This window comes from Lutra lutra, chromosome 17 (genome assembly GCF_902655055.1).
Source record: "Lutra lutra chromosome 17, mLutLut1.2, whole genome shotgun sequence".
NCBI classification, from domain to species: domain Eukaryota; kingdom Metazoa; phylum Chordata; class Mammalia; order Carnivora; family Mustelidae; genus Lutra; species Lutra lutra.
Genome location: NC_062294.1, coordinates 39,082,488 through 39,102,020, shown reverse-complemented (window position 1 = coordinate 39,102,020; position 19,533 = coordinate 39,082,488). Strand labels below are relative to the sequence as shown.

General features: G+C 43.8%; 1 protein-coding gene and 1 pseudogene across 7 annotated transcripts in view; one reads left to right on the top strand and one right to left on the bottom strand.

The window, feature by feature from the left end:
* The window catches only part of ZNF536 (zinc finger protein 536), a 424,494-nt gene that overhangs the window by 247,303 nt on the left and 157,658 nt on the right, over positions 1–19,533 (bottom strand). The gene's annotated exons all lie outside the window — the stretch shown is intronic.
* Positions 16,956–17,087, top strand: LOC125090088 (uncharacterized; annotated as a pseudogene).

Sequence of the window (19,533 nt, the reverse complement as noted above, 5' to 3'; positions counted from 1 at the left end):
GGAATTGGCTGATGACCACAGAAATGTCACTCCTCATAGGACAGCAAGAAGACTCCAGACAATAGCAAGGTCCCATTTGAAAATAATTCTATTACAGATGATATCCAGACCTTGCGAGAACCCTAAATTTCCTCCACAGAATTATGGCACCCCTGCAAAGTGGGGCATGGGAGAAGGGAACATGTCCTTGTTCCAAGCACAGCTCCCTTGCTGAAGTCAGACACCCAGAGCTACTGTGTAGGGTTCTTGAAAGAAGCCAAGCCAGGAAGAGGAGCATTCTAGACAGCGCTCTCACACCTGTGCTGGGGACTAAAGGAAGAGAAAAGGCCCTGGTGTTAAAAGAGGTAGCCTGTGATTTCTGCTTTACCCAGAGAAACCTCTTAGAAAACCTCCAACAGTCCTGCCAAGGAAACGAACCTCCCTGGGCACCAGGTTGTGCACAGAACAAACGTCACGGTCTCACCGCACACAGCTAACCGAAGTTCCTGCCAGAGACTTCCACAAACGGCCATCCCCGTCCCCCAGCCAATCTCCCTTGCCACCACTCTCCTCCACATTCTCCAGGACTGCTCGGGAAGCACTTCTTCACCCCACGAAGGAGATCAGTGCACAACTTCTCTCTTTGCCCAGGGATGCTACTCAAGGGCAAGGAGGCACAGAGGATGGTAGGGTGGTGCAAAGCAGGAGAAGTCTGACGTGCCCATTTTATTGATAGGTATACGGAGGCCAGGATCTGGGTGATGATCCTTCTAAGGTTACAAATGTTTGTGCCTATATGTGCGTTGGGTACTTCTTAAGCACTAAAAAAAATTGGAGACGCTAAGTTACTGCTCCCCAGCTGGCTGAATGCATGAGCAGGTAGACAGAAGAAAAAGAAATGCACAAATACAAAGATGGACCATTCAACCAACCAATTCTGGAATGCCCTTGCCTCTACTTACTTGGCAGCCAAATGGGGAAATAGCCATTACAAAAAGGCTTCAATAATCTATCTTCCCTGCTGGACCCCAAGCTCACCCCCATAATTCCTTCTTCAATTAGACAACATAAAATTAGGCTCTTGATGACGTCATATCCTGGGCTTTCTGACCGGCCTCAAAATCAGGTAGCCTGCTCACCTGCGACTTCCTCAGCCTTCAGCAGAGCTCTGTGCAGGGTGTGATGCCCATGAACTAGCCATTGAGGTCTAAGCCCCTGCCTCCACCACAGGGACATGAATCCCTCCCAGAGGGCACCTGCTGGGTAGTCTGAGGCTGTGGCCGGGGCACTCAGGACTCAAGACATTGAAGATAAAGATTCTCCCAAGTCTTCCCTAAGAAAGCAGGCAGAAGAGCAAAATTGGGGTGGAGGCCAAAGATGCACCCCATTTGGAAACACACTTCAGGAGGCAGGATAGAATGTTTCCATTCGCTCACTCATGTGTTTGATTTGCATCAAATTACATCAGGTTGATGTGATGTAACATGACATCCCCCCATGAAATGCATAAATCAAGGCACCCCATAAATTTAAAGGAATAGAGCTCTTTTCCAGAAGTGGCTAATTACTCATAAACAGCAGATATTTTATTGCCGTTGGTCAGTAGCGGGTTTTTAATAGCCAAAGCGTTTTGTGACTCAAGCTTTTCATAACACGGGGCCGAGGAAGCCAAGCATTACCTGTTTGTAGCTCCCTCGAGGGCCGCAAAGATCTTGAGAGGTAGACCACCTCTAGAGAGGCCCCCGCGGCCAGGCCTGGCCGGGGTGTGGTGCCAGCCCCTGCCCCATGCCTGCTCTGCTGGGGAGGGGAAACTGGTGGGTAGCCAGCTGCTGTCTGGGGCAGGTCTCCCTAAATCCTCCACTCCACAGGAGCTCAGGACTGTTAGTGGGATCACGGACTTCCTGCGTACTCATGGGGACGTTTCCTGCCCACATCTCTGGGAAGCCAAGTTTACCAGGCCCAGACCCCTCCACCAAAGGCAGAAGTTTGAGCAGACACCCATTTCCCTCCACCCAGGCCCACGACAGGCCCTGCACAGGGGAACCCTCCTCTTCCTACTCAGCCTAGGGGCTTGGGTGAGCCTAAAGGACCCCCCAGACCCTGACTGTGCAGTTCCTTTGAGCTAGTCAGCACATCCCATTCCCTGGCGTGGGTGTTAAGTTCAAGGCTCAGCACACGACTTCATTGAAGCCAATGAGAGTGACGGCTGGGGCTTGCCCGGGAGCTACAGATGTTCAGACTCTCTCCGGTGAGGTATGGAGCTTTGACAGCTATTTATCTGGAAGCTGCTGGGGGCGGGGTTGTTGCAGGCTGGGGTAAAGGAGACGGAGAGCAGTCTGCTATTCAGGGACACAGACTGAGCTCCTGGATCAAATGGCACCTGAACCTGAACGTTTTAAATACTTTGCAGTGACACGAGCCAATACGATCTCCCAGTGCTTTAAGCTGGTTTGGGTTGGATTTCCTGTCACTTGAAACCAAAGGAGTCTTGGCTCCTAAAAGACCACAGCCTCCCTTCCAGACACTCCCTGCGCCTTTCCGCTTCTACTCTGCTCAGCCAACCTCCTGCCTGCTTGACGGTCATGCCAACTCCTTCCCATCTTTGTTCTCTTCCACTGATCTCATTCGAATCCAGGCCAGGCACACCATGCACGCCCTAGGGTGCCGAGCCCCACTCTGGCTTGGCTCTTCTGGAAGTGTCTGGTGTGAAGTGGAGAAGGCAGGCCCTGGACACAGAAGAAGCACTCCGCAGTGGGCACCGAGAATGCAGCGCTCCCCCTGCCCAGCTGTCCGCTTGCCATTTGCCAAGGGATCTGGAATTCCACCATTGGGTCTTTCCCATAAGGCTTTTCTTGTTTGCTTCAAGGAGAAGTGATTGTACCCTAGTGTAGTCATGATAGTCCAAAAGTCTTCAGCGGGTTTGTGTGGATTTAGAGAAGCCTGCCAATCCTTCTGTACCGACCCCCACATCCCCTCCTTGGGTGCCTTCTCCTTCAGATCTAGAGCCAAATGTCACTTTCCCTATTACCCGCACTCAAGCCCTAGCGTCCAGCCAACTATTAGCTGAACTCAGTACAGACGTCTGATGGCTGATGAAGGAAAGTGAGGCCCGGGAGCCCTCACTGTTGCACAGGCTTCATGCTACAGCAAAGGCCATGTACACGCTACATGCTACAGAGCTAACCTTCACCCACTATTCCCTCTGCTCTCTCTGCACCACCCCCCACCCCACACTGCAAGGACTCCTGGCCTCCTTTTCATTCCTTTTTTTCCCTTTTTTTAAGATTTTATTTATTTATTTGAGAAAAAGACAGAGAAAAAGAGCATGGGCAGGTAGGAGAGAGAGAAGCAATCTTCCCGCTGAGCCAGGAGCCTGACGCAGGGCTTGATCCCAGGACCCCCAGGATCATGACCTAAGCCAAAGGCAGACACTTAACACCTAAGCCACCCAGTCTCCTCAGGCCTCGTGTTCAGTGTATAGAGTGCCGCTGGAGTGTCTGAGCTCCAGCCCAGTGCTCCCACCTGAGTGCGGGCCCCTCCACAGCCAGCCAGGGAGTGTGAGGGCATCCGGACATGTGGGGCTGCAAACAGGCTACTCAGCAGGTGACTATAAGGGCAGAATGGAACTGAGCTGAGCAGTCACCCCCATGACACCCCAGTGTCCCCGGGCTGGCCTTAGCTCAGCTTTAGAGTGATCCCCGGAGCACACAGTCTCTCCCCCGCTGCCGCCACAGTACTCACAGCAAGCAAGCAAACACCCGCCCCCCCCCACCACCGCCAAAGCACTTGGGACTGGGCAGACAATGTGTCGTCCGTAACCTGGAAAGTCGGCCCCGTGTCTCTTCTTGCAGAGAAGAGGCCACACTCACCCTGGCAGGAAGCCCGAGACCGCCTGCGCCTGGCCTCCCCAGGATCCCGGTCATGTTACTGTTTGATTTGTCACAGCGGTCCCTCCTCCCCGCGCCCTTTGCTGCGACCACCTCCCTGCCCCCTGCCCTGCCACAGCTGCCGGGGCTGCCGGACTTGCTCCTGCGGGAGCCCCCGGGAGGGAGCCCTGCCCTTGAGTGCCCTTAGCACAGGCTGGGCAGGCCCTCGGTGGCAAGGGACAGACTGAGCAGGCTCTGCAGCGCCTGTCCTCTCACTCCAGAAACCCAGCTGGCCAGGCACTGGCACGCGCAACCTCTGATATACGAAACTGCTCACCCTCCCCCTCCCCGCAGCATCCCCCGGACACCATGGCCCCAACACCCAGCAGTGACGGAGAGCGGCAGTGCACAGATCCACTCACTCCTCCATTTAACCCACTGCGAAAGAGCCCCTGGTCCGATTTCTGCCTCCCCTTTAGCCATAAACTCACAGTGAGAGCCGCCCCATGACACAGTTACATCCCCGAAGCCCGCCCTGAGGGCTGGGTTGCCCAGGAGACTTCGTTTTTCTTTAACTTTCTTGTTATGAAATATACAGAATAGTCATGGGCACCAGGGTGGCTCAGTCCTTACGTGTCTGCCTTCGGCTCAGGTCGTGGTCCCAGGGTCTGGGATCGAGCCCCGCATCAGGCTCCCTGCTCAGTGGGGAGCCTGCTTCCCCCTCTCCCACTCCCCCTGCTTGTGTTCCACCTCTCTCTCTCAAATAAATAAGCAAAATCTTTAAAAAAAAAATAAAGAAGTATACAGAATAGTCCTCATAAATCGTAAGCAGTTGGGATGCAGAGATAAATGAATGTGTGGACAGAATGAGGGATGGATAGATGTTGGGGTGGACAGATGTGTGTTGGGACATATGGAGGGGTGGATAGACGGAGAGTCGGATGGATGTGTGGGCGGATGGATGGATGATGTGTGGAGGAGTGAACGGAGGGATGGACAGATGTGTACGTGGATGGGTGTGTGGGTGTCCCCTCCGTGTTAGCTACTATGAGGACGGTGGAGATGAGCCTGCACTGGTCTCTTCTAGAAGGGAACATGTCTTGGCCTGATCCCAAAACTGAGAGCAGAGAGTGCAGTAAGGGTTCCTCAAAGAATACAGTCTTGCAAGAAGGTCTCTGAATTGAGAGAGGGGAGAGGAAAAAAAAAAAAAAATAGGATCCATCATAACACTGGGTGGTACCTGGTAAACTTTCACTCGGATAGTGGGGCCTTTAGGTTTGTCAGATGTTCTTAGTCCTTTCTAAAGAAAATAACAGGGGCGCCTGGGTGGCTCAGTTGTTGGGCATCTGCCTTCGGCTCAGGTCATGATCCCAGGGTCCTGGAATCTAGCCCTGCATCGGGCTCCCTGCTCAGCAGGACGCCTGCCTCTCCCTCTCCTACTCCCCCTGCTTGTGTTCCGTCTCTCACTATGTCTCTCTCTGTCAAATAAATAAAAATCTTAAAATAACAACAACAACAAAAAAAGACCTAAAGAACTAACAGTCCTAATGAGGAGAAAGATGACCCTATCTGGGGATCTTTCTGAACTTTCCCGAGACTTGAATCAATTTTAAACCTCCAGAATCAATGTACCCCATCTTCTGCGGGTTTTCTGCAGAGCCCTGCATCCCCCAAATCCTAAACTTTCCAGGAGCATCTCAGGAAAGAAGTAAAATAAAAGTAGTTTAAGAGGGCCTTCCAGACCGTAGTCCCAGTCGCAGGTGTCCCCAGATCGCCTGCCTGACGCTCTTTGCCAGGGAGCTCTCTGTCATAAACCACCTTCAGGTTTTTGCCATGTTTTTGTACCCCTGCTAATATTTTTTTAATTAATTCACTATTTTTTACTTTAATGCATTTAAAAGGAAACTATATCATTACCCTAAATGGAAATTTGTATCACTTGCTCTAAATTAAAGGTAATTATAAAAATAAATAAAATGAGAACAATGTTATTAAATTCTGGCTGATCCTGCTGCCTGCCGCAGGCGCTGGCCTGAGGCCTGCTCTCTCTTACAGAGGGAGGCTGACAAAGGCACAGGGCGCTACACACACACACACACACACACACACACACACACACACACACCCCAACAGGGCTTCCTCCTGGAGAGCTGAGGCACACCACATGGTTGTCTCCACTCTGTGACCCAGGTAATTTTTACATAGGGGTCCTCGCACCACCCACAGGAGCCAGCTTCTTCCAGGTCAGAACAGCCCCTCCTTTACTGGCGAGGACCTTCAGATCACCGGGGGTAAGGATCTCCTTAACAAGTTCTGAACAAATAGGAATTAATGGACCTTTCCACCCCATTATAGGAAAGTCTTAATTTGAAAATAGACCTACTCCTCCCTTCTCTGCCTCTTGGGTCCTCCCCCTACCTGTCTCTGACCTTTATCCTCATCCAAAGCCCACAAGATGCTGTTTGGGTCAGAAGCTTGCTTCGTTTTTCAGGGAGGACGGGTACCCTCGCCCCTCCTAGCCCTTGCGGCCGGGCGGGTGGCTGCCCTTCCCCGAGGACCTCAGTACCTGAGGAGCCAATGATGAGAGGCCTCTGCTCGCCTTGACATTCATAGGAGAGAAGACTCCCATCTGGGGCAAAACACTGATTCAGGTTGCAAGCGAAGGAAAAACAGTGAAATCCACCAAAAACCAAACACGTATAACCGGCACATTTGCATTAAGCGCAGTCAAGTTCTCCCTACATCCAGAGACTGGCCCCAACGGGTCAGCCATAGAGTTCTCTCCGAAACATAAAGCCTCGGAAAACAGCACAGCCGTTCTGAGCCTGGGTCCTGAAAATCCACCTTGTTTTTCTTTTTCAAGAGAGGAACCTTTCAAATATTGGTGAAATCTGTGTAAGAACAACTAAATAGACGGGATTTAGCTTCACAACGAACCGTACCTTCTCCTCAAAGGGTGCAAATGAGAATTTAGGATGTTTTTAAGGAAGATTTTGTTTTTCCTGCTATTGCCTGAGCTGGTGCTTCTGACGCTGGAGATTATCGGTGCAGCAGCCGGGCTTGTTGTAATTAACACACAAGTAGCAGCTCTACTTCCTGGTAATATATTTTCCTAAGACTTTGATGATGCTCAGAGATTTTGAATCCCACGCTGCAGAGTTTGAAGAAACTGCATTGGATAGAGATACCTTAGACAAAATTGGAAATAACTCGAGTCTAATATGCCTCCTCGGGAGCCTCACGGAAGAACGGGTTAAAGATATTGGAGAACACCGTGGATAGGGGTGCAGGAAAGTTGGCCTTGCGGGGCCATGCCAAGGCGCTCGAGCGGTGATTGGACCATCTTCTTGGGGGTGTTTTGGCCCCTGAGTGTCTTCTTTCGTCTCAAACATAAATGACTTCCTTAAAGGATTTAATTAATTCTTAAATGTGCACAGAACCCATGAGCACAAACATTAACTTGTTAAAAGCATTAAGCCACATTCTGTTCTCAGCCACTCGCAAGCAGTTCCCCGTGACATCCCTGGGAGTGTCACGTGCAGGCTGGGCTCCGCAGATGCCCAGCACCCTTGGTGCCCAGCTCCTGCAAGCACCAGGCTGTGACTCATCTTGGGGCCGGCATCCCCGGCTGGCCTCTGCTCCAGTCCCCAGAAGTGCCTGCTGGAGAACTCTGTCCCTGCTCTGCTCCGCTTTCTTTCCTCTTCACTGAGCTCCCTGGGTCGCTGATGGCTTCTCTGTGCCTGGCAAGGACACCGAGGAGCAGGGACACGTCGGGAGTCCTACTTGGATGGAGCGAGCTGCGGTGAGCGGGACCTCACGCGGAAGCCTCCCCAGATGTGAGCACACTAGGGGAGGAAACGCGCTGCCTCTTCTCGGACGCAGGCCAACCCGTGCCTTCTCCACGATGCCCCTGCCCGCCCCCTGCCTGTCCCCACACTGCTGGATCATTGACATCACCAGCTCCCTTCTTGTTCACTGCCCAAGTGTACTTTATGTGCCCTGTCTTGGATGCAATCTGATTTAAAACAGCAGAAATGACGTTTATCGCCTGTAAAGTAGACACATGCGCACATGCGTGTGCTTAAGGACAGTATCCGCTGCCAGAACAGGTAAGGGACGTCCTGACATGGGGCATTGGAAGGGCATAAACTGGTACTATTTCCCTGAAATCAGCTTGGCATCGTATATCAAAAGTCTCAAAAATACGTATGACCTATGAGTTGGTTTTCCAGCCCTCTCACAAACCTAGAACACGACCAGGATGAAGACAGAACGTTACTTACAGTAACAAAAGACAGAACCGACCCTAAATGTCCGCGCGTGTGCACAGGGGCGGGTAAATCAATGCTCTACAGAGGCTCGGCATTCAGACCAGGCTTTCGAAAGATAGTTCAGAAGAGGGGAAGATGTTCATAATATAATTTTAAGTGAAACATAAAACTATAATTACAGTATAATTCCAATTCTGAAACAAAAAGAGAGAGAGAGAGAGAAGACAATGTGAGAAAATATAACAAAATGTTAATAAACTGTTATCTTTGGGGGGGTGGAAAGGAACTTCTTCTGAACACTATTAGTGTATTTTCCAAATTATTTCACGGGCATGCCTTGTTTCTCTAAGAAAAAAGAAAAGAAAACTTATCTTTGAAAAGAAAGCTAAAGAAAACCCACCTCCACGTAGCAGGGATCAATTTTCAACACTTTTTTTTTTTTTTTTAAATTGGGTAACTAGCCGGGCGCCTGGGTAGCTCAGTCAGTTGTGTCTGACTCTTGATTTCGGCTCAGGTCATGATCTCAGGGTGGTGGGATCAAGCCCCCCCTTGGGCTCCACGTTCCGCATGGAGTCTGCTTCAGATTCTTTCCTCCTCCCCTCTCCTCCCCAAATAAGGAAATAATTTTTTTAATTAGGTAACAAAAAAGTTTGGATTGGGATGAAATAAATAAGATTCTAAACGAATGAGCTTGAGAATGATGAAATGTTTTAATTGAGTAATGTTCATTAAAATGTGATTCCCAGCAAGTGGCACTTCAGGGATGACTGAATGAAGGAGTCAGGACCTACCGAGTTGGTCCGCTGTCACCGAAAGCCATTCCCACCTGAGCCCGCCTGACAGCTTCAGAGGAGCTGCCCATGTCTTGTCTTTGCCAATCCCCTTGGCTCTGTGCCTAGGCTACAGTAGATGTTCCAAAGTATCATGGACCTGGACAAATCCAGGTGTTTTCTCATGAGGAAATGGACACAAACCCAAGGTAGCTTCTCTCCTGGGATATTTAGATTTTTACAACAAACCCTGCAAGACTAAATAAATAGTTCCCTTAAGTTCAACAATCATTTACTGAGTGCCTACTGTTTAGATTCAATGGAGTAAAGGCCATTAAGTTAATTTCTTCTCATCTACACTCTACTCCCAGCTCTGGGAGAATAATGAAGGAGCGTAACCTGGCTAAGGCCGCCGTCTCCAGAGGGAGAGAAGGTGCTACATGGTAAGTAGACTGGGGATGGTGTCCTTGCTACAGGAATGCTTCATGGATTTGTGAAGGTATGGCAATTAGTCACCCTTAGGCCAGAGAACCAAATCCATGAGATCATTATGACAGATTGTTTAAAAAAAAAAAAGTCTTTAACAAAATTGAATGTTCATTTCTGATTTTTAAAAAAATACCTAGTGATATAAGAACAAGATCATCAAAATTTCTATTTCAGAACAACCCAAAATGAAAACACAGAGACAAACCAAGAAACAGACACTTAACTATAGAGAACAAACTAGTGGTCCCCAGAGGGGAGGGAAGAGGGGGGGAGGGATGGAAGAAACAGGTGAAGGGGATTGTCTTGATGAGCTCTGAGTCATGTATAGGGTTGTTGAATCACTACATTGTACACCTGGAACAAATAGGACACTGGATGTTAACTATACTTAAAATAATTTTTATTTTTTGGGGGGGTGCCTGGGTGGCTCAGTGGGTTAAAGCCTCTACCTTCGACTCACGTCATGATCCCAGGGTCCTGGGATCGAGCCCCACATCGGGCTCTCTGCTCAGCAGGGAGCCAGCTTCCCCCTCTCTCTCTGCCTGCCTTTCTGCCTACTTGTGATCTCTGTCTGTCAAATAAATTAAAAAAAAAAAATCTTAAAAAAAAAAAGGCTTAATTTAAAAAATGGCTGGTGGTAAAATACTAGGGGTGTTTTCATCAAAATTAAAAACAAAATAAAGGTGTCAAGACGCTGTCACTACAATTCAAAATATTGGTACAGAAGTTCCAGCCAATGCGATGACCAAAGAAAATCAAATAAGAACCACAAATATTGGAAATAAGAAAATACTATCATTACTTTCTTATGATGTATTTAATCACCTGAATAAATCCCACTGACTCTTAAAACCTGGAAAGCCAAAGTTTAAATAAAAGCAGCAGTGATTGATTGTATCCGGGCAGCAAACAAGGCAATGTCTACTCTCCTCTGCCACCCAACACCTGGGAAATGACACAAAAGCTTTTTTTTTTTTTCCATGTAGGATAATTCCCTAATGGCATTAAAAAACAAGAAGGGGGCACCAGCATGCCAGAAATTTTGAGGTATTTCCAGAAGATGGAAAATAGACTGGATCAGATAAATAGGAGTAGACCAAAAACACAGCTTCGAATATACTCCAGAGAAACAACTTGGAAGAAATGAGATGATCCAGAGAAACTTGACTCAGAATAAAAATATGGTGGCAAAAGAGAACCTCATCCCCAAAGCCAGGCCCCAAATACAATCCTGCAAGGGCAAGAAACTCCTGACTTGAACAGTGTCCTAGAATGAGAACGGGGCCCTGAAATGAAGCAGAGAAGAGCTGAAAGTACTTTCTGAGAGAGTGGAGAACAAAATGGAAGGGCAGCCTTGGTAAAGAGGAAGGGACTCCAGTCTCCCACTGCCAGAGGGAAGGCCTGCTTTTTTGTTCTCTTGCCCTTGTGGTGGAGATTGGGGGGGTGGGTGGGCAGGTGAGTCCAGCCTCCCTCCCCTTCTGCTTGCCTCACCCATCACGCACATTGAAAATTGGAGTCTGACTGTCCTAGAGCGCAACTCAGTGAGGAGTCACAAACATGGGGGAAGCCCATGGCATAACACAACTACAGAGGCAAGGAGGAAGACCAGTCAGCTGCCCTCACTCATGACTGAAAACCCGCATTAAAAATGTGAGGGAAGCTAATAACACACATAAAAAAGAAGAACCAAGATGAAACCAAAAGAAACAAAAATAATTTAGAAATGGGACAATTTAATTAAAAATTCTAACTAGTATCTTTAGAAAGAATAAAGAGAATATTGTTCCCCTAAGAGGGAAATGACTACATGGAGACAGAGCAATCAGAGAAGAAGGAGGAGGAGGAGGAGGGGAAGGGGAAAGGGAAAGGGGAAGAAGAAGAGGAAGAAGAAGAAAAAGAATGTTAAAAAGAAAGAGAAAGAAGAAAGAAATGAAAAGAGAGAAGAAAAAAGAAACAGCTTACCCACAAAGGAGTCAGAATGGGTTTGTTGTAGGACTTCTCATCAACATTGGATGTTTCAAAACAATCAAGGAATATATTGTCACAGGGCTGAGAGAAGTTATTTTGAACCTAGACTCCTATACATTGCATCAAGTGCAAGGTTTTATTTATTTATTTATTTTACAATTTATTTATTTGAGAGAATGCAAGTAGGAGGGAGTGGGAAAGTGTGGAAGTGGGGGAAAGGGCAGAGGAAGAGAATCTCCAGGAGACTCCCCACTGAGCTCAGAGAGCCCATGTGGGAGTGTTACCTCATGACCCTGAGATCATGACCTGAGCCAAAATCAAAAGTCAGACGTTTAACCAACTGAGTCACCCAGGCAAAGTGCAAGACTTTAAAAAAAAACACATATTTTCAGACATGAAAGGAGTCAGACTCTCTCCCTGAAAGATTTAATGTAACAGAGGAAACAAGATTTTAAAATAGGGGTGAACAAAACATCAGTTAAAATTTATATTTAAATCTAAATAATGCATAGTGCATAATGTTAAGAAAAAGTCTGGAATTAAAATCACAGATCATTTTAACCTAAAAAGAAGAGGAAAGGGGGTGGACTGGGGTGAGATGACAGATAAGATAAAAAGTGAAAGCATGTTCAGATTCTTGTTTTGTTGAAGGGAGGAAATGGATCCTGAGTGTCTATGTGCATTCATACACACACACACAAGCATGCACATGTGCACACACACAAATTTAAATGTATATGTTAGAAATTAAAGGTTACCACTATATGACTAGATCCCAGGTATATAATTTCTAAATTTAAAAAAAGAGAAAACTTAATTCATACAATAAAAGAGAGAAAAGAATAAACAAAACTTGATATAACATGGTAAAGAGACAACATAAAATAGCAGGAATAAAACCAAACATGTCAGTAAACTTAATAAACATTAATGGCTTAAAATCATGTCTAAAAGAGAGAGAATATCAGATATTTGATTAGGCTAAATATATGTACACAATCCCCCAGTTTTATACTATTTTTGTGAGAGTCAGTTTACACATGAAGGCTGAAGATACAGAGACGGAAAAGACAATGTTAGCAAAACAAAAGTAGGTATTATGATATTAGTATCAGAAAAGATACAATCTAAGGCAAAAATATTAAATAAGTAAGAGGCATTTTTATATCCATAAAAAGGCCACAATCTACTAAAAATCGCAAGAAACCAGCATAGTCACGAGCTTCAGTGAATTTCACAACAAAGCTTAAGATATATAATAATGCAAAACCCAAGATAATGTAAAATGCAAAATTGAAAAATCCATCAGGAAACTATTACATCTTACCTCAAATAATCACAGGAAAAGGAGATTCTGAAAATAAATTTTAAAATAAGAATACAGTGACAGAACTCCATATTTAACAAAAATTTGAAATCTTCCCACAAACCCATGCAACATTTCAGAAATGTCACTGTTGTAGGCCACACATACAAAAATAAATTCCAAAACACAGAAGTCATATTACACACATGTTCAAATTAAAAGTAAAGTGATAGAAGACATAATTTCCAGGAAAGGGCCAAAATAGTACTCCAAAGAAACTTTATAACCCGAAATGTAATGATTAGAAAGTGAATAGGCCTGAAAACAAATGAACAAAGCCTCCAATTCAGGAAGCTGGGGAGAGACATAAAAATAAACCTAAAGAAAGTAGAAGGAAGGGATTAATAAAAATAATAGCAGAAGTGCACCTGGGTGGTTCAGTCAGTTAAGTGTCTGACTCTTGATTTCGGGTCAGGTCATAATCTCAGGATCCTAGGATTGAGCTCTTTGTCAGTCTCTGAGCTCAATTTGGAGTCTGCATGAGATTCTCTCTCTCCCTTTCCCTCTGCCCCTCCCCCTCACTCCTGCTCTCTCTCCCTTTCTAAAATAAATAAAACTAAAGAAATTAAATAAATAACAGCAGAAACTAATTATATAGAACACCCTCCTCCTCTAAACTTCTGAGAAAAAAAAAAAAAAAAAGGTCACAGAGAAGCTGGCTCTTTGAAAAGACCAAAAAAGAATAAATAAATAAACTGGGCAATATGGATAAGAATAGAGAAAATGCAAACAACATTAGGATTGAAGAAGGGGAAATAATTTCAGGTACAAAGGAGACTTGAAAATTAGAATGGAACATGGAATGACTTCATACTATTGAACTTAAAAATCTATATCAAAATGAATAACTATCTAGAAAAAAGGATCCCATATGACTCAATGAAAAGTTAAATAAAATAGTAACTGTAGCAGAAATTTAAAAGATAATAAACAGTTACATTAAAAAAAAGTCCCAGTCAGTTTTATGCTCATAGTTTACCAGACCTTCAAAGGAATAGATTATCTCTGTGTTTATAAACTGTCCCAAAGCACAGAAAACCCCTCAGATTCTCTGGGACTGGGATAGTGGTAGTATGAACAGCACAGTGGAAAACAGAGGGAGAGGAGGAGGAAGAGAAGCAGGAGGAGCAGACCTCCAACTTACTCGGGCACTCAGTGACATGGAGGAAGAGGGGATGGTGGGAGATGGGCAAGGAGGGGATGGAAGAAGAGGAAAAGGAAAAGAAAGAGCAGGAGGAAAAAGAAGGGGAGGGAGGACCTGGGGGAGTTGGGAGGAGCAATAGATATCACTATTACTATTACTACTACTCCTAATAGTAATACTACTAGTAGTAATAATTACTACTACTACTACTACTACTACTAGAGCTACTACCTACAGAAGCTATAGGACACTATTATTTATTAACATCAATGTAAATATCTGAAATAAGCTATTAGTAAAATGATCCTTGCAGTATATTAACCATTCATGAAAGAACAACTAGAGTTTACTTCAATAATTCAAGAATCATTCAACAACAGGAAATCTGAAAATTCACTATAGTAGTATCTTCCAAGAGAATAACCATATTATATCAACAGTATCCCAAAAGCACATGATAAAACTCAGCATTTTTTTCCTAATTTACAAAAACATAAATGGCCTTCATCACACATTACGTTTGATGTCAAAATATCAAAAGCATTTCTGTCAAAGCTAGCAACAAGAACTCTGTCCTGGAAGGTTTAGCCAAAGCAAACAATGTGATTTTTAAAAAAAGAAAAAGAAAACATGAGATATAATTATTGGCAAGGAACAGACAAAACTTCCATGAATAGCAGCCAGAACTGACTATACATAAAAAATTCCAAGAATAAAATGCAAAACTGTTGGTACTAATAAATGTGCAGTAAGAGATTAAAAATCAATATACTGAAAATGATTTTCTTATACACTAAAAAAATTTATAAATTATCAGAGGAAATTTTAAATACTCAGAAGTAAATATAATAAGAAATATTATGAATAATGAATATGAATATGAAATAAAAGACAAAAACTTTATAGAAGGACATAAAATAAAACCTGCAAAAAATGAAGAGGCATACCATGTTCATAGATGGACAGATGATTCTGTAAATTAATCTATAAATCCAAGTCAACTTGCCAGTGAGATCAAATTTAGCAAGGGAACTCTAAAATTTATCTGAAAAAATGTGATAGTTGTCAAATAAGTTTTGCAAAAGGAGAATAAAAAGATAGCATGCACAGTATCAAATCAAAATATAGTCAAATAATATGACTGAAATAGTGGGCAGTGCACAAAAGTAGACAAATAAGTCAAAGGGCCAGAGAGAACCACCAAAGAGACACATGGTTTCAATAGAGCTGATTCAAATACACAGTGAAATAATAGATGGGCCAGTAAATGTATTGGGACAATAGGTCATCTTTTAGAAAAATACTTCACGCAAATTTTTTCACACAAAAATGTTTTAAAATTAAGAGGCCATTGCGGGGTTTGCCTGGGTGGCTCAGTGGGTTAAGCCTCTGCCTTCGGCTCAGGTCATGATCTCAGGGTCCTGGGATTGAGCCCCGCATCGGGCTCTCTGCTCAGCGGGGAGCCTGCTTCCCCCTCTCTCTGCCTGCCTCTCTGCCTGCTTGTGATCTCTCTCTCTCTCTCTGTGTGTCAAATAAATAAATAAAATATAAAAAATTAAAAAAAAAAAGAGGCCATTGGGGCACTTACTTGGGTGGCTCAGTCAGTTGAGGTCTGACTCTCGGTTTCTGCTCAGGACATGATTTCAAGGGTCATAGAATTGAGCCCCACTCAGCAGGGAGTCTGTTTGAAGATTCTCTCCCTCTGCCCTTCCCCCTGCTCTTTCTCTCTATTCTCTCTCTCTTTCCCTTCCTCCCTCTCTCTCAAAAAATGAATAAATAAATCTAAACCACAACAACAACAACAACAAAAAACCACCCTACCAGATTATTGATGAAAAGATAGGAGATTTTTTTCATAGTCCTTAGAAGATTCCAATACCATTAATCAAAAGATAGAAAAGTTTTTGAAGTTTTTCTGCCACAAAAAAATATGGACATTAATATATAAAGACCTCCTTCACGTCATGGGGGCATGAAACAAATTATAGGGCAAAATGTGCAAAAATATGAAGAGGACATTTAAGGAGGAAATCATGTAAATGGAAAGTATACCTTTGTGAAAATGCTAAGGGAAATGTACATAAAATTAAAATACTTTCAGTGTCTTAGATTGCCAAAAACTATATCTTTACTTCCACACTGCTGGCAAAGGTGTGAGAGAATGGCCACTCTCACACACTATCTGTGGATATGTAAACTAGTACCCCGTTTAAAAAAAAAAAAAAAACACAAAACCTCCATCTTCCCTGTCTTGGCTATTGTACATAATACTGCAATAAACATGGAAGTGCATATATCTTTTCAGATTACTGTTTTCTTTTTCTTTGGGTGGCTACAGTTATTGTGGTGAGCCCTGAACAGTGTACAGAATTGTCAAATCACTATGTTTACACCTGAAACTAACCTAACGTTGTATGTCAACAGTACTTCAACAATAAAAATTAAAAAAAAAAATAATGTTAAAAATCAAATAAGCACAATGAGGAGAAAAAACATTTCAGCAATAGCCATGACAATTTCAAACGTGTATACCCTCCAACCTAACAGTGCTACTTATAGGTATCTGTATCCTAGAAATACACAGGTATGTTCCAGAATATTTACCACAACATTTTTCTAACTAGAGGAAGTGTGGGCATGTTACAATCATTCACCAGCTGGGAAATACTGAAATAAGTTATGCTATATTCATGTCACAGTATTTTGTTGAGGTGCAAGAGAATTAAATAGTTTTCTATATTCTTAAATGTACAAAGGCTACTAGTAAATCAGCACATACAAGATTTCCCTGTATTTGTGAAAAACAAAAAAAATAAAAACAAAAACAAAAACAAAAAACAAACCAAAACAAAACCACACACACTCCTATATCCTTATGCATTTACATATATACAGATAGAGATACACCAATGTGCTGAAAATCCTTACCTCTTTGGAAGGCACTAGAATTGGGGTGGAGGTGGGAAGATAAATACAACCTTCACTCTTCATTCTCTATTTCTCTGACGTGACTTTCAAGACTTGTTTTATTTATATAAAAAATAGTTCTCTTATGTATTCTGTGTATCAGCTGGAAAGTACAACTTTAAAATCTCTTTCATAAGCTTTGAGCAGGGGCAGTATTGTAGCCAATGAGGTTTATCTGAGGCACGATTATTGCTAATTAAAATATCTTTCATAATAGCAAATTATGAATATGTATATATGTGTGTAATGTATGTATACAAAAATTTGCCCTGATAATATATATCAAAATACAGGCTTGATGGATTAAATATTTATACTTAAAAATAAGACCATAAATACATAAGAAGGTGAATTTAGGAGTATATTAATACAATAATGGGGTAAAAAATTATTTTCAAAACATGACACTAAAGACAGCAAAGGAATAGATTAAAAGATTTGATCACGTAAATCCCTTTATCTCATTAAAAAACGCCATGTACAAAATTAAAAGGCAAGTGAAAAACTTGGAAGAAACAATTACAAGATATGTACAAGACAAAGAGTTAATATCTTTGATGTATGAAGAGACCCTACAATTCAAAAGAAAAATTCAAATACTCAAAAAGACACCACACAGAGGGCATAAACTAGCAACTCACCAAAGAAGAACTATAGACATTCCATTCAAGATATATAGAGAGATAGAGAGAGAAAAGATAGAGATCGAGAACCATATAAAATATAGATATACATCTCTGTTAAGCTCAAGAAATGAAAAGCAAAATGAGACACTTTCCATATCAAATTGATATCACTTTGCTAAATAATACTCAGTATTGGTAGAATATAAGGAAAGGGGCACGGGTATCACTTGTGTGTGTTGGGGAGGTAATAATGTGACATGATAAGCCCGAAGGATGGGGCAACTGGGCAACAAACTCGTGAATGTGCACCTTCCTTTAACCCGCAATGCCACATCTAGCAACTAAACCAAAAGAAATAATTAAGAACGTGTACAAAGATTTCGCTAAAATGATGTCCATCCAAGTGTCGTTAACAGAAGTGTAACTAGATGGCCCTCTTCCTTGCCTGTGGCCATGGGCTGGGATAAATGGGGTGGGGAGACAGGGATCTCAGTGGAGAAAGTGAGGCCGGATGTTAACTCCATTAGGAAAGAGAGCTCTGTGCGATGAGGAGGTCCTGAGACACCATTTCAGCAGAATAAGGTCTACAAGGAATGCCAGCAGGGGATGTCTCCCGGGGAGTCCTGCTGTGGGCTGTTGATAGGAAGTAAACTCTCCAAATTCAAGACCTCTTGTTTTTTTATTCATGCATTCATTCATGCTTCCGTTCAATGAGTATTTAATGAACAATACACTATGCAGACATCATTCTAGATGACAGGGATGGATACACAGAGTATTACAGATGGATGGATGGATGGATGGACGGACGGACTGACGGATGGATGGGCTGAAAAGTAACGAATAACAGAAAAAAAAAAGCAGACTGCAACTCAGAAGTGAAACCTCCTGATGACCTTCCCCCTTTTCCTTCCACTGACCCACCAGCATCCCTCTCAGCTGCTGAAAGCAGCAGAGGGGTGAGCAGTTCCCAGCTCACATCAGAGGTCAAGAAGATTCTGACGGCCTTAGAATGGGTGACTTTTTAGTTCCAGGAAAAGGGGCCACAGCCTAGGAAAGGATTATGGAGGAAGCACTGGAGGGAATGAATGAAAAGGACGAAGGTGTGATGGGATGAAGGTGGAAGGGAGCAGAAAACAGGGAGGATGGGAGCACTTTGAACTGGATCCTATGCATTCGTCAAAAATGACACAGGAGGATGTGTGACGCCCATAGGGGACCCCCCAAAAGCTGGGACAGTGCCTGAAGAGGCCAATTATATTAGATTTTCACCCTTTTCTGGATGTCTGGATGGTCTGAATTCAGTCACTGGAAATCTGGATGAAGAACCGTGGAACTTCCCCTAGACATCTGTGCACACAGGTTCACGTGCACACGGACAAGGGCCCATGCATGAGTGAAGGGACACATTTGTCCTGTCCCCACCTCTGACCCATGCATGCACCTGAGACGCCTTCGGGGGTGGTAAGGAGTTTGCCAAGGCAGACATTCCCGGTGCCTACTAGGTCTGAGGAAACAATGCCACTGATTCCAAGACAGTCACTTTCCTTCTCAGAAAGAGAACTCTGGTCACCTTCTATGAGCCAAAGACAACGAGCCTCGTCCCCACATCAGAAGAGAGAGAGAGGAGCAAACACACACACACACACACACATCTAAATAGCCACCCCCAGGACTCAACTGAATAAAAAAATCATAGTAGAGTTCTACAATTGTTTTGCACTCATCAAAAAGGATACAGAAGAATACATTAAATTAAGCCCTTGATTATAAAATGGCATGTGAAGTACAATCCCACTTTATATACAACAACAACAACAAAGGAAAACAAATGCGTAAAATCATCTGGAAGGATACACAGCAAAGACCCAACGTTGGTGATCACTAAGGGATGTCTCTTTCCTTCTAGCTGCTCCTCTCTGTTTTCTGAGTTTTCAAAATAAGCCTGTCTGTAATGACAGACGAATTAGTCAAATGTAAGTATATAAAAGTGAGAAGAAAGAAAACACTCTCTTGTAGGTTCTTCGGCATCCAGGGCCCCATAGAATCCATCTGCTGGTCACATGGGACAGGTTAGGACAGGAAGG